General features: G+C 34.1%; 1 pseudogene; it reads right to left on the bottom strand.

Annotated features, from left to right (window-relative positions):
- Positions 1–1,687: 1,687 nt before the first annotated feature.
- On the bottom strand, positions 1,688–2,243 carry LOC149155875 (scarecrow-like protein 1 pseudogene; annotated as a pseudogene).
- Positions 2,244–11,584: the final 9,341 nt, after the last annotated feature.

Here is an 11,584-nt window from a genome sequence, read left to right as displayed (position 1 = left end):
ATATTTTGACTTTCCAGAAATATTTCATTAAATAAGCTAGTGTATTCCTTGAACTAAATCTGTCGAAAGAGGCCATGCTCAAAACATTGTTTTAAGTGAAAGAATCAAAGAGAAAAAAATATCATTAAGATATATTGAAGGGTTCTTTCCAGTTCAGTTATTCTGAGCTTTTAATGGAAATGTTTGAGTCTATTTTGGCTTACAGAAAAGATTTCATAAATTAAAGTTCTCTATAAAAGAACTTGAGGAGGTTGTGCTTAATATTTTGTTTAAAAAAACAACAGAGTTTGGGAAGAAGTGCATTGAGTTAAGGATCAAGATTCTAAAGTTGAATTGAATGGTTTATGTCTCGGTTCTCCAAATTTCAAAGTTGTTTGAGAATGGACATTGATTATTTTGGTATTTGATGGTGTTATGTTCAAATTACACAGAAGAATATAGAAATCTAGGGCTTCTAAGGCTAAGCGTACACAATGGCACAATCTTTACAGATTTTCATGAGATTTTTATCACTGGAAAATAGGATAGAACATTAGGGCTTTCACATGAGCTAAGAAATCTAATGCTACATTCTTTACAGATTTACTTCAACGTTCTAAGATTAAACATTTTTAATGTTCAGGTGGTTTGTAGATATCTTTTAGCAGTTTCTATTTGTATGGAACCAAGAATTTGAGACCTCAACATGAAATACAATGCTTCAACAGATTTTCCCTTTCAATCCATGTTTATGCAATGGAATACAATCTCTAATTCTCGTTAGTGCTTGTCGAAGTCAAAACTAATGGATCAGGAAGCGGGGTCTATCAGAACGATCAATAATGGACGGAAATATATCCTTCACAAGATAGCAACGTAGAGGAAAAGTCATGGTACATTTTGCAATTTTAGTGAGAATAGGTTGTCCAAGAATGTCATTAGAGATTTCAAACAAAATTTCTTTGTTTTCTTTATATCTAGATAAATTTGAGAACTTTTTCCACATTTTGGAGTCACATGCGTCTGTTATATAAGGAGGTCTTGTATATGCTTTGAACTGCTAATTTCTCTCTTTGAAAGTTTGTATGGAAAACTAGTGTTGGATTGATAAAGGATGTAAAAAATGAGACTGCTTTAGCGAGTCCAAGAAAAAGGCTTGGTGAAGAATTAATGAAAAATGATAGCCGCAACACAACCAACAAATTTCCAAAATTAGAGCCAACTTCTCCAATTAAAAACTTCAAACAACCTGGAATCCTATCTTCAGGACAAGATTGTTTGAAGCACCCAAGAAATTCAAGTATGTTGCCATTGTGCTACCTTTCTATAGACTGAAATTATTTATTTTGTTGTTGTAATTTAAGTGATATAGTCTTGGTTCAAACATTTGAAAGAGAGACTTGATTTTTCATCTAGTTTGTTATGAGACTCTGTACTCAAGATCATGAGAAAAAAATCCAATACTTTTCAGCTATTAAAGCGTAAGTTCCTGAAAGTTAAATAGTAATTGCCTCTATCCTATTTCCCATTGTGCAGGTGGGCATATAACTGATTTTAGCAAGCCTTCATATTTTCCTCTCTACCTACATAAGGAAGCAAAGTTTGGAACTCTTCCCTGACACACATGAAAGTTAGATGCAATTTCTGCAGTGGTATTAAAAAATTATAATAAATTATTGTACAAGAACCTTCTTACAATCCTTGCTTCTCAATGCCAAGCAGATGATGCAATGAGAATTATGCCCAACCAACCAAAATACATAGTTCCTTCTTCCTTAGTCTTTTATCTATTGCAGTATGATTCATGGAGCAAAGATTTAACTATGTCCTTAACATTAGCACTAAGAGGATACACACTAAAGCCTTCCATAGTCATTCTAGTGCCTCATTTTCCCGTGACTTCATACCTCTTAATAGTTTCTTCCCTTTCAAAAGTAATTATGTTTACTATGTCTCGAGCAAGGCATCACTTTTCAATATTCATACGATCTTTGCTATCCCTTTTAGGTGTAGTGTATAAAGACTCAAACACTGATGAGTGATAGTTTAATGCTTCCATGAACTGGGGCAAGAAAGGTGCGGTATTAGTGTTAATCTCTTGTTCTACTACTATGACCAATTTATGGTTGAGAGACTTCACCATCCTCAGAAGTCAGTCACGTGGGTTCTTTGTAGACACACTTTCATTGGGCATGTGATGCAGTTGGAATGCAAAGTTGAGTTCTAAAACCTCATCTGGATTTATCTCAAGCATCCATGGTTAGACATCTCCAACCTTTTCTATAATCGATATAAATTTTAAAGAAGCACTAATGGATTATGTATTTTTTTCAAGCCGCATTTCTACAATATCCAATCCCCAAAAATATGTCTTACAAATGCAGGATCATCTACGGAAATTATGCACAAGTGTGGAGGCCCACCAAGCCTTTCTATAAGGGCCTTTAAGAGGCTTATGTACTGACTACCCTACCCAACATCAAAATCTAGTTTATGAACCTTTTTCTCATCCTTGAAGGATTCATAAATTGCACCATTGGCCACCATGCAACCAAATTTGAAATATTGACAAACTTCAAATAATATTTGCATCACAGATAAAGTATCAATGCTTGGTGGCTCCTTACAATTCAAAGCTTTGTATAATCCTTTTCCTGAATATGTTATTCATACAACAAGAACCTCCACCATGTAAACTGAAATTATTTCCATTGGGTCTCCTAGAATTGAGACCGTGTCTCTCAATTTTGCAATTATGTGTGATGCTAATTCTAGTTTGCCTTCAGGTATTGCAGTTGCACATTGAACTAAGAGTTGGTTGGAAGAGCTCCCCATATGAAAATTATCTTGTTTGTGACTAGTTGATGCATATGTTTCTTGTTGCGAAGAATTAGTTTTGAAACAGAACATGAATCGAAGATATTTTCAACACTGGGATAATCCATGCTGTCATTAGAATAATCCTTCAAGGTTACCTTCCATCAGAGAATGCATGGGGGAATTCTCATACATAAGGTTTTCTATTGTGTCAACCCATTATTTGTCAATATATGTGCTTTGAGAAAGGCTAATGATAGTTTCTTTGTCAATATCACTAAAAATTTCTCTCTCCAACTCTTGCATCCATTGCCTTATGTATTTTGGGTTTTCATCGAAGATACTACCATGTATATATCCTCTTTGGCAATTTGATGACGGAAATTTTATGTAACAAACACACACACACACACACACAATATATATAATATACCAAAAATTACCCAACCAACATCTTTTATTGCATCGGTGCACAGTACACCCTGGATGGGCAATGCTTGGAATGAAATGGACCTAAACTCAAAATGACAGTGCCATGATGTTTTAAATGAAGAAGGGTATTGTTCATGTACCTGTAACAAGAACTTAAATTTCAAATTCATGCAATTATTTCTCAATAGATTGACAGAAAAGCTATTTACTTCACTTACCTAAACTATTGCAAATACAATACATATGCTAAAACAACATATTGTTGCATGTACAACCTAGTGCTCACTTAATACTTGATGTATGACTCTATGGGCACGATGTGAATGCTACAACAACAAAATGTTGTATGTACAACCTAAGATTCACTTAGCAGTTGATGTATGGCTTTATGGCCACAATGTAAATGTACAACCTATGACTAATTAATACTCTGCTCAATATTTAGGGCTATGTTGTCTCATACATATAACCTCTACAAGCTCACTACCTCCATCTTCAACATATGAAGACAAATTTACTCTGCTATATTGCTCTATTATTGTGACATGAGTGGTTCACAAAGAAACCATAAATAACTTGTCTAATCATAATCAATATTCTCACCCTTACATTTACTGTCTTAGATTGATCAATGATCAAAGTTGACTTGGTCTTTACATTGTTAATTATTGGTGCTCCCATAATTCCATTGAGGATGATCACTCATGAACATCAGTAAAGTTAGTGTTTTAACCTTGACTATGTCAACTTGTTGTCTCATTTACAGTAGGTCAAAAATTTATTGTGGATCCATCAATCCATCATACACGCGTATCTAACTCTGAATTTTAATGGCACAAAACTATTCTTCTTACTAGTTGTGCAGAGTTACACTAATGAATAGATGCTTTAGCCATTTAAGAGCTTATATTGCTCCAAAGCTATCCAAATGATCTAAAACATAGAAAAGCCACCTACCTTGATGTTTGTTAAAGAGATTATGAAAAATTATAAAGGATCATTGCGAGGAAATTGAGGTGTTGTTGTGTCTCTCCAAGAGACAATTCAATCTTGTGGTTTCTCCTCAAGGTACATCCTTTTGGGTGATGTGTTTTTTTTCAAAGAGTTTGGTCAATCTTGCCCTCATCAAGATCCCTTATTGTGGGATCAAATATTTTCTTAAGTTGTTGTTTTGTGACGTACTTAGGGTGTTTGTAATATAAGTCAGATCCATGTTATAAATGTTTTGTGATATTAATTTTGGAAAGTGAAGAATAAATAACTAATGTTCACCACATGCAGAATGTCGAAAACCCCATTGTTAGGATGAATTTACTCCACAACAAAGTTGGTACAAGGAGGTGTCAGAGCAGAGCCTACACAAGCAACAAATTTCTACATACCTTAATAGATGCAACCTTTCTTCTTGTGTAGCACTTAGGTTAGTATCCTTGGTGCTATGTTCTACATGTTACATGTTTGTTACAAATTCCTAATCCAATCCTAAGTATATTATGCACAAATGGTACAAACATTGGAAACTCAAGGGCTATAGTTAATCTTAATCATCTCAATTTCAAGTCCCATGGAGCCATTGTTTTGTTTGTAAGTTTAGTAGACATGGCAGAAACATGCCATGCTAATGACGTCATTCTAATTAGTCAACCAACAATTAGAATTAGGTTTTAAAGGTCTTGTGTGGCAGCAGTTTAGAAGAAAAGAACTGTGACTTCCATAAGGACTATTACACAAAGTGAAACTAAAGGAACAAATCATATTTTCCACTCATTTTCTAGGACAAAAATGTTGGGTTATGAGACCACAGATTCCGCCAAAATGTCATGCACCATTCACAGGTCCATTATCTATGCATGAGATACCATGTCATACCACAACTCCCTTTTTCTAACAATTGGACATCCCTGTTTGGTTTACAAGTCATGTGCACTATCTAGTAAAATTCTTGTTAAAGTAAAATAAACATGAGCTAGGTTATAAAATAAATAATGACAATCAGGAAAGCCATTAACAACACTAGTTATAGTGTTTCAAAAAATTTCATTTCATCCTGGCTAGCACTTAATGTAGCAACAATAGTTCCACAATTAACAAACCACAAGTAAAGTGGGTACAATGTACGTACTATACACGAGATCTTTGGAATGCTAGATCATCACTGTATTACCTAGAAGCTCAAATGTGGGTCTAGTTTGTCAGATAAAACATTTATTAGCTAGTCGAACTAGATGAGATAGGTGCACCTAAATATAGTTTTATGTTAGGAGTTTAAGGTAAGCGATAGTTTTTTTTATTGGTATCTTGTATAGGGTTTTCTAGCATGTTGCAGCTTTATTTTTGAAGCCTTATAGGGATAGAATGAGAATTTTATTTAGGGATATATAATCCAAACTAAGAAACATGATTGAGTTTTGTAAGCTCTTACAAGTTTTTTTGGAAAAGTACCATGTGAGCACACTACCTAGAATCATGCAAGTTATTGTCTTGAAAAATAGAATATTAATTCAAAAATTACATTATCTCTTATTGAGAAAAACCATAGTTCTGCATATTTTCAAATAATACTTCTTTTAGCTAGGGGAATCAGATAAGAGGAGTTTCCCTAACTATAATTTGGTGTTATTAGTCCATTGCAATTGAGGTTTTTTCAATTGGATTTTCAATTGGAGTTTTATGGTGAGTTTCAATTCCCTTCCTATTAATTTTAGATAACAATGGTATGTTCTATGCTTTAGAGAAATTTACTTCAATTTTTCTTATTAGCCCAATATCAATTTCCAGATTAGGAACCATATAAACATTGATAGTAAATTCAAATAGAACATAAACAATAAGAAGTAGACAAGCCAAGACAATAGGACACAATATTTGGCGGATGCCAGGGAAAAAACCCCAATGTGGGTAAAACCCTTTGATAAAATATTCTTATTATTCTTCAAAATTTTAGCAAAGAGAGAGAGCAGATCATACAAAATTTACTTGTCCAATCACTATCAAAACACTCTAGCCAAACAACAGTAAATAGGATGCGCTAACCAGAAAGTCAATGCAAGTCAAACCACTAGAAAATCTCTTCCAATTGAGCTCGGTCAAACACAGTCAACTCGGCCTCCAAAGATAGTCATAATCAACCCAAAACAGTCATGAAATTCTCTTTCAAACTTGGTCAACTTAGAGTCAACACTACATCGATGTAGGTCAACCTACTCCAATTCCTTGGTTTTCATGCGAGGAGATGCAGCCTCAAAAATATCAGATTATCTAGCTGAAAATCGTAGTCAAAGGAGGTGATTCGACCCTCGGTCAATGCTAGTCAATGTCCCTGCAAATAGTCTGAAACAGTCCTATAATTTCTGCCTATAATTTTCGGTCAACCCATGTCAACCTGAGAAGAAGAAGAGTTGCTCCTTTTGCTGTACGAACCAATGAGGATAGGAGAGAGAAAGATGTGTTGAGTGATGGTGTCCAAATGAGGAAAAGGTCTCTCCTATTTATACACAATGTTGAGGGTGAAGAGACACATCTGTTGGGCTTCATGAGCCTACATTTGACTGGAGCCGACCTTGACAATTTGTCCATAGAAGAAATAAATTCATAATTCCATTTCTGCTTGTCAGAATGAGATGATATTTAGATCAATCTTGCACCTCTTAGAAAGAGGAATCTAATACAAATATCATCTCTATCATATGAGCTATCTAAGGTGGAATTTGGCCCTAGTTGCCAATTTTAAGACTCTCTCTCAACTAGGGAGAAATCCACCTGCCAAATCATCTGTCAATTTGTACCATCTCTCTCATCCATGCTCTACTCTACTGAACCATGAAGAAATAATGAAGAAGAAATGATTGAGAGTGAGTCATAAGACCTCGCCACTCTCCACTGACCAGAAGTTAGTCTCAATTAATCTCATATCAATATCAAACATCCTATCATAGGGAGTACGACTGTACATGATGCGTCCACCAGTAACCCAAGCCCCCGGGAGCTCCCAGAGCTCAATATCCAACTCAAATGGGACCCTCATAATATGGTATTTCCATAACTCCAAGTCATTCACGGAAGGTTAAGAATTTGACCTTCAAAGCTTGAACCTATGTATTCCATCATATTTTCCCTTTAATTGTTTTAAGCCTAAAATGAATCTATTATAGGGTAAAATTTTTGTATTTATTTAAAATTTAATTACCAATTGCCAATGGCTTATGCTTTGAAAAGAGCATTAAGCTATATTCATATATCAAAAAATGCCAATGAATTAGAATCATAAAACAACCAACATATACAAAGGCACAATTTAGTTTTGAAGAGGAGTTGATCCAAGTTCATGAATAGAGATTCTTCTTACTCATTTGCTTTAACAAGGTTCCTCACATAGTTATCCAAACCAAAAATTCATAGACATTGCAACAACTAGAGACAGGGATATTTCAACCGAACAAATTGATGCGACATATAAATCATTTTCTAAACCACATAATTTTTAGAGTTAGACAACTTAAAATTGGGCATCCTAATTCAAAACTAGAAGTCCTCAATTCTTGTTTTCAAGTCATTGCAAACTGGACAACTATAGGAAAATATATTGTGAAATGTGTGAATATGTGGGGAAAGAAACAAAACTCAACCACCAAATTAATTCAACTTTATTTCAATCAAACAATCCAGAGGAGAGAGATGGAGAAAAACACAAAAAGCATATGATCATTGAGTCAAATTCAATTTTAACTATAAAACATGCAACCACAATACACTAAGATGAGTACTAACCTCATTTAAAGGTGCAAATTTGACCTCTAAATTTCTTCTAAGTAGTATTTACATCCTGCAACCAAATTCGTGCTTTGCATGTACAGAAAAGCCCCAAAAAATTATCACACAAAGTTACCTAAAGACCAAATTCTTAGTTGAGTAAAGTGGTAACTTCCCAAGGCCAACTAGACTCTAAGCTAGTGACTTTGTAATGCATGATGTTGTAATGTGAATGTAAAATAAAAGATCAAATATAAACCATTGATGAAGTTCCAAGACCCTCACTTAAATCCTCTATGTCATCAAACTTTAGGGTGGTAAATGCATGTGGGTGGCAGCAATATCCAATAATTTTGTTACACTTTTATTTCCCACAATACATCAATGCCAAGACTAATAATTCAAACCAACACTAAGCCATAACGTTAATCATAGTGTATAATGACACTTGTCATATGATATGTTAATGTTTGTTTACGAGTATGCTACTATTTCACGCATAAATCATTTTCATTTTACCAATCCATTTCTCAAGCAAAATACGTTGGTCACTCTTTCTGCACAAGAACTGTAAGTGTGCTAAACAAAGGCTTCCCTATGATGAATTGTTTGTTCCATGAATAGGGTCTAAAACCCAAATGTATTTTGCAATTTTCTTTTGCTTGTCCATCCGTTCTCCTATATTGCATGGGTTGGTAGGTGTTCACAAATAATTGCAGCTTGGTCTGCTATCGCAACAGAACTTGAATAAAAAATCCGACAATAATTTCTCTATGCACCATTGAATTCTCAATTTCATCCTTGTATTTTTATCATAAATAAATTATAGAAATTAAACGTGTTACTCAGGCAAATCTATTGCAAGCTCTCAAGACATTCTTATTTCTTTCTCCTTGATCCACCAAATCACTGTGCAATGAAATGATTGGTATGAAGTCGATGTTGGACTTCATATTTCAACTCTTGCTGTTGATGCCACACTGGTGGAGCATAAATGAGAAACAGTGAAAGATCAGCAATTATGAGAGTAGACAGGGTGAATAGTATAGACAAATGGAAAAGTCGAGATGCTTTCTAGCCACTAAAATCATCCAACTAATAATTGTATTCTTGTAAAAACATTAAAATTTTCCCACTCTAATAAATTATTGAGAGAATTTTTAACCATACAAATAAGATTTAAAATACTCGGTTTCTTATGGATTAGCATCTTGACAAAGCATATACCTGCATATACCTTAAAGTAAGGTGCATGTATTCTAACCATGAAGCAAAAGCGGGCTTTAGCATATGCAGCGAAGTGAAGATGTCTTCAAATATATGCTAATTTAAAATGAGAAAAGAGTTGATAGCACTAACTTTTTCCACTCAGCCCAAATATGTCATTATGGATTCGCATGTTTTAAAGTAGAAAGGTTTAAGAAAAGAATAGTGTAGGGAATGGGAAATAGGATATATTTTTGCAAAAAATGGTTATGAGACAAAATTTTTGAAAGGTGTAATTTTAGGTTACAATAAAATTTTATAAGTTTTTTCTTTATCTTTATTCTCCGCACAATGAGAATATTGAAGATCACATTTTTAAGGGGATATCCCTATCTTTTAAAACTTTCATTTCACATCTTTTGTTACAATCTCCAAATTGTCTACCAAAAGAAGTTTTCCTAAATCTTACGTTGCCAAATGTGAGAAATGTTAAAGAAAATATAAAAATTGAACCCTAACCAAATGAGATGTAGATCCTCCAAATGTTGTGATATTCCTAAACAATAGAGTTAATTGTCTAAAAGTTGTAGCGTTTCCAAAACTTAAAGATAGATTATCTAAAGCCCAACATGTAGGCACACATTTTCCTTGCTATGAAATTGAGAGAGTAGTAGAGCATTCCTGTCTCACTCGTTTCTGTAAATTCTCCCATTGGTTTTTTCTCTCAATCAACGATGATTATTGCTCTCTAATGCCATAAAATGATGTCACAAGACAAATCTAGTCTATAAGGGCACATTTTCATCATGGCATGATTATCTTACAAAGCTAATTGTTTCAATTGATTTTAAGGTTCCCTTCTATTTCCAAAATTTGAAGCGCTTGTCTTGCTAGGAAGATAAATATACACAACAAATGATAACTCCCAGTTCTTGTTTTAAATTAACATCATAAGACATGTCTTAAAAAAATTCATTTTCCTATGGTGAGAAGGAAAACAACATAAGTTGGTGGAACACCAAGGGAATCTATTGCCTCACTACACAGGAATTCTTAAATGCTACTACAAAAAAATACAAGACCATAAATAAAATGACTATATGGTGTTTTACCATTTCCTTTCAACTAAAGTTCCCATAATTCCCCTTGAGTACTTATAATATCTCCAAGTGTTATGGCTCAAATTTTAAGAGATGCATGATATGCCACCATTGAGTAAGAACATAGACGGAGAGATGATGTGCAATAAAATGAAGGGTTTTCAAATTTTCAATAAGAAAATATTGTAATGTAAGCATTTATTCCTACTATCAACACTAGACAATCCTCATGGTGGACGCACCTTGAGAATGAACGTCTAGGATTCAAAATCAAAATGTAAAATTTCATTGGAGAAAGTACGAATTTATGAAGAGAATGGACATGTGGAAATTTAACACTAAAGATTCATGGAAACTTGAGAAGAGAAGAGATTCTTAGATGTTTGAGAAGAGCATAAATTCCTTACAAAGGGAAGAGAAGGGAAGAAAATCATTGAATTAGCAAAACAACTAGTGTTATGATACCATTATAAAGAACAAGATTGAATAACTCCATAAATTTAAAATATTTGTTGAATGTGAGATGTACATAAGCACATGGAGACTTGACTCTTGGTTTCATATTCCAAGAGCTCCAACGACTCTTGACATTCACCTATGATTATCAAATTTCTAAATTAATATTTACAACAATATTTACAAAATATCATACTCCCAAATATTACATACCTAACACCATGTGGTTAATCTAAATAGACATTTAAGTTTTACTAACTTTGTTTTGACTTAACTCCTACTAAGTCTTATTTTACTTTGAGACTTGATTTCTTCCCTTCATTGAGTTTTATTCTTCTTAATGTTTCTTTTTTGAGCTCACTTAGTTCCCACCACCCCCATTCAATTTACAAATTAATTTGTATCTTCAAATAAGGCCTCCTTTCCATAGCCCCAAGAGTTAGATCAATCGGTCAATCAAGCGCCTCGCTAATGGGAGGTCACAGGGTCGAAACCCGAAAGTTGTTGGGGTCAGGTTAGTAAATAGGCCGAGGGGTGTGACCCCCTTCGGGTGGGGTCCACCCTAGCATTGTTCGATCTTGGACGTAGCGGACCCACTGACCATGGGTATCTGTGAACTAGTAGTGAAAAAAAAAGGCCTCCTTTCCACTTTTGTTGCTTTGTCATCATCCTAATTTTAGAATCATGCCCGACTTTTGAACCATGATTTTCTTTACCTTTTTCTTTGTTCATATTTTGATACTTCCTTTTAGGTTGTATTTTCTCTATCTCATTGAATCTTCAATGATTGGATTTCTTAATTGGCTTGGATAACCAAATACAACACTTCTCAGAGTAATTGAGAT

This window comes from Pinus tabuliformis, chromosome 9 (genome assembly GCF_031772625.1).
Source record: "Pinus tabuliformis cultivar Carrire ecotype Pingquan chromosome 9, CPIR1, whole genome shotgun sequence".
NCBI lineage: Eukaryota > Viridiplantae > Streptophyta > Pinopsida > Pinales > Pinaceae > Pinus > Pinus tabuliformis.
This window is presented reverse-complemented; position numbering and strand designations above follow the sequence as displayed.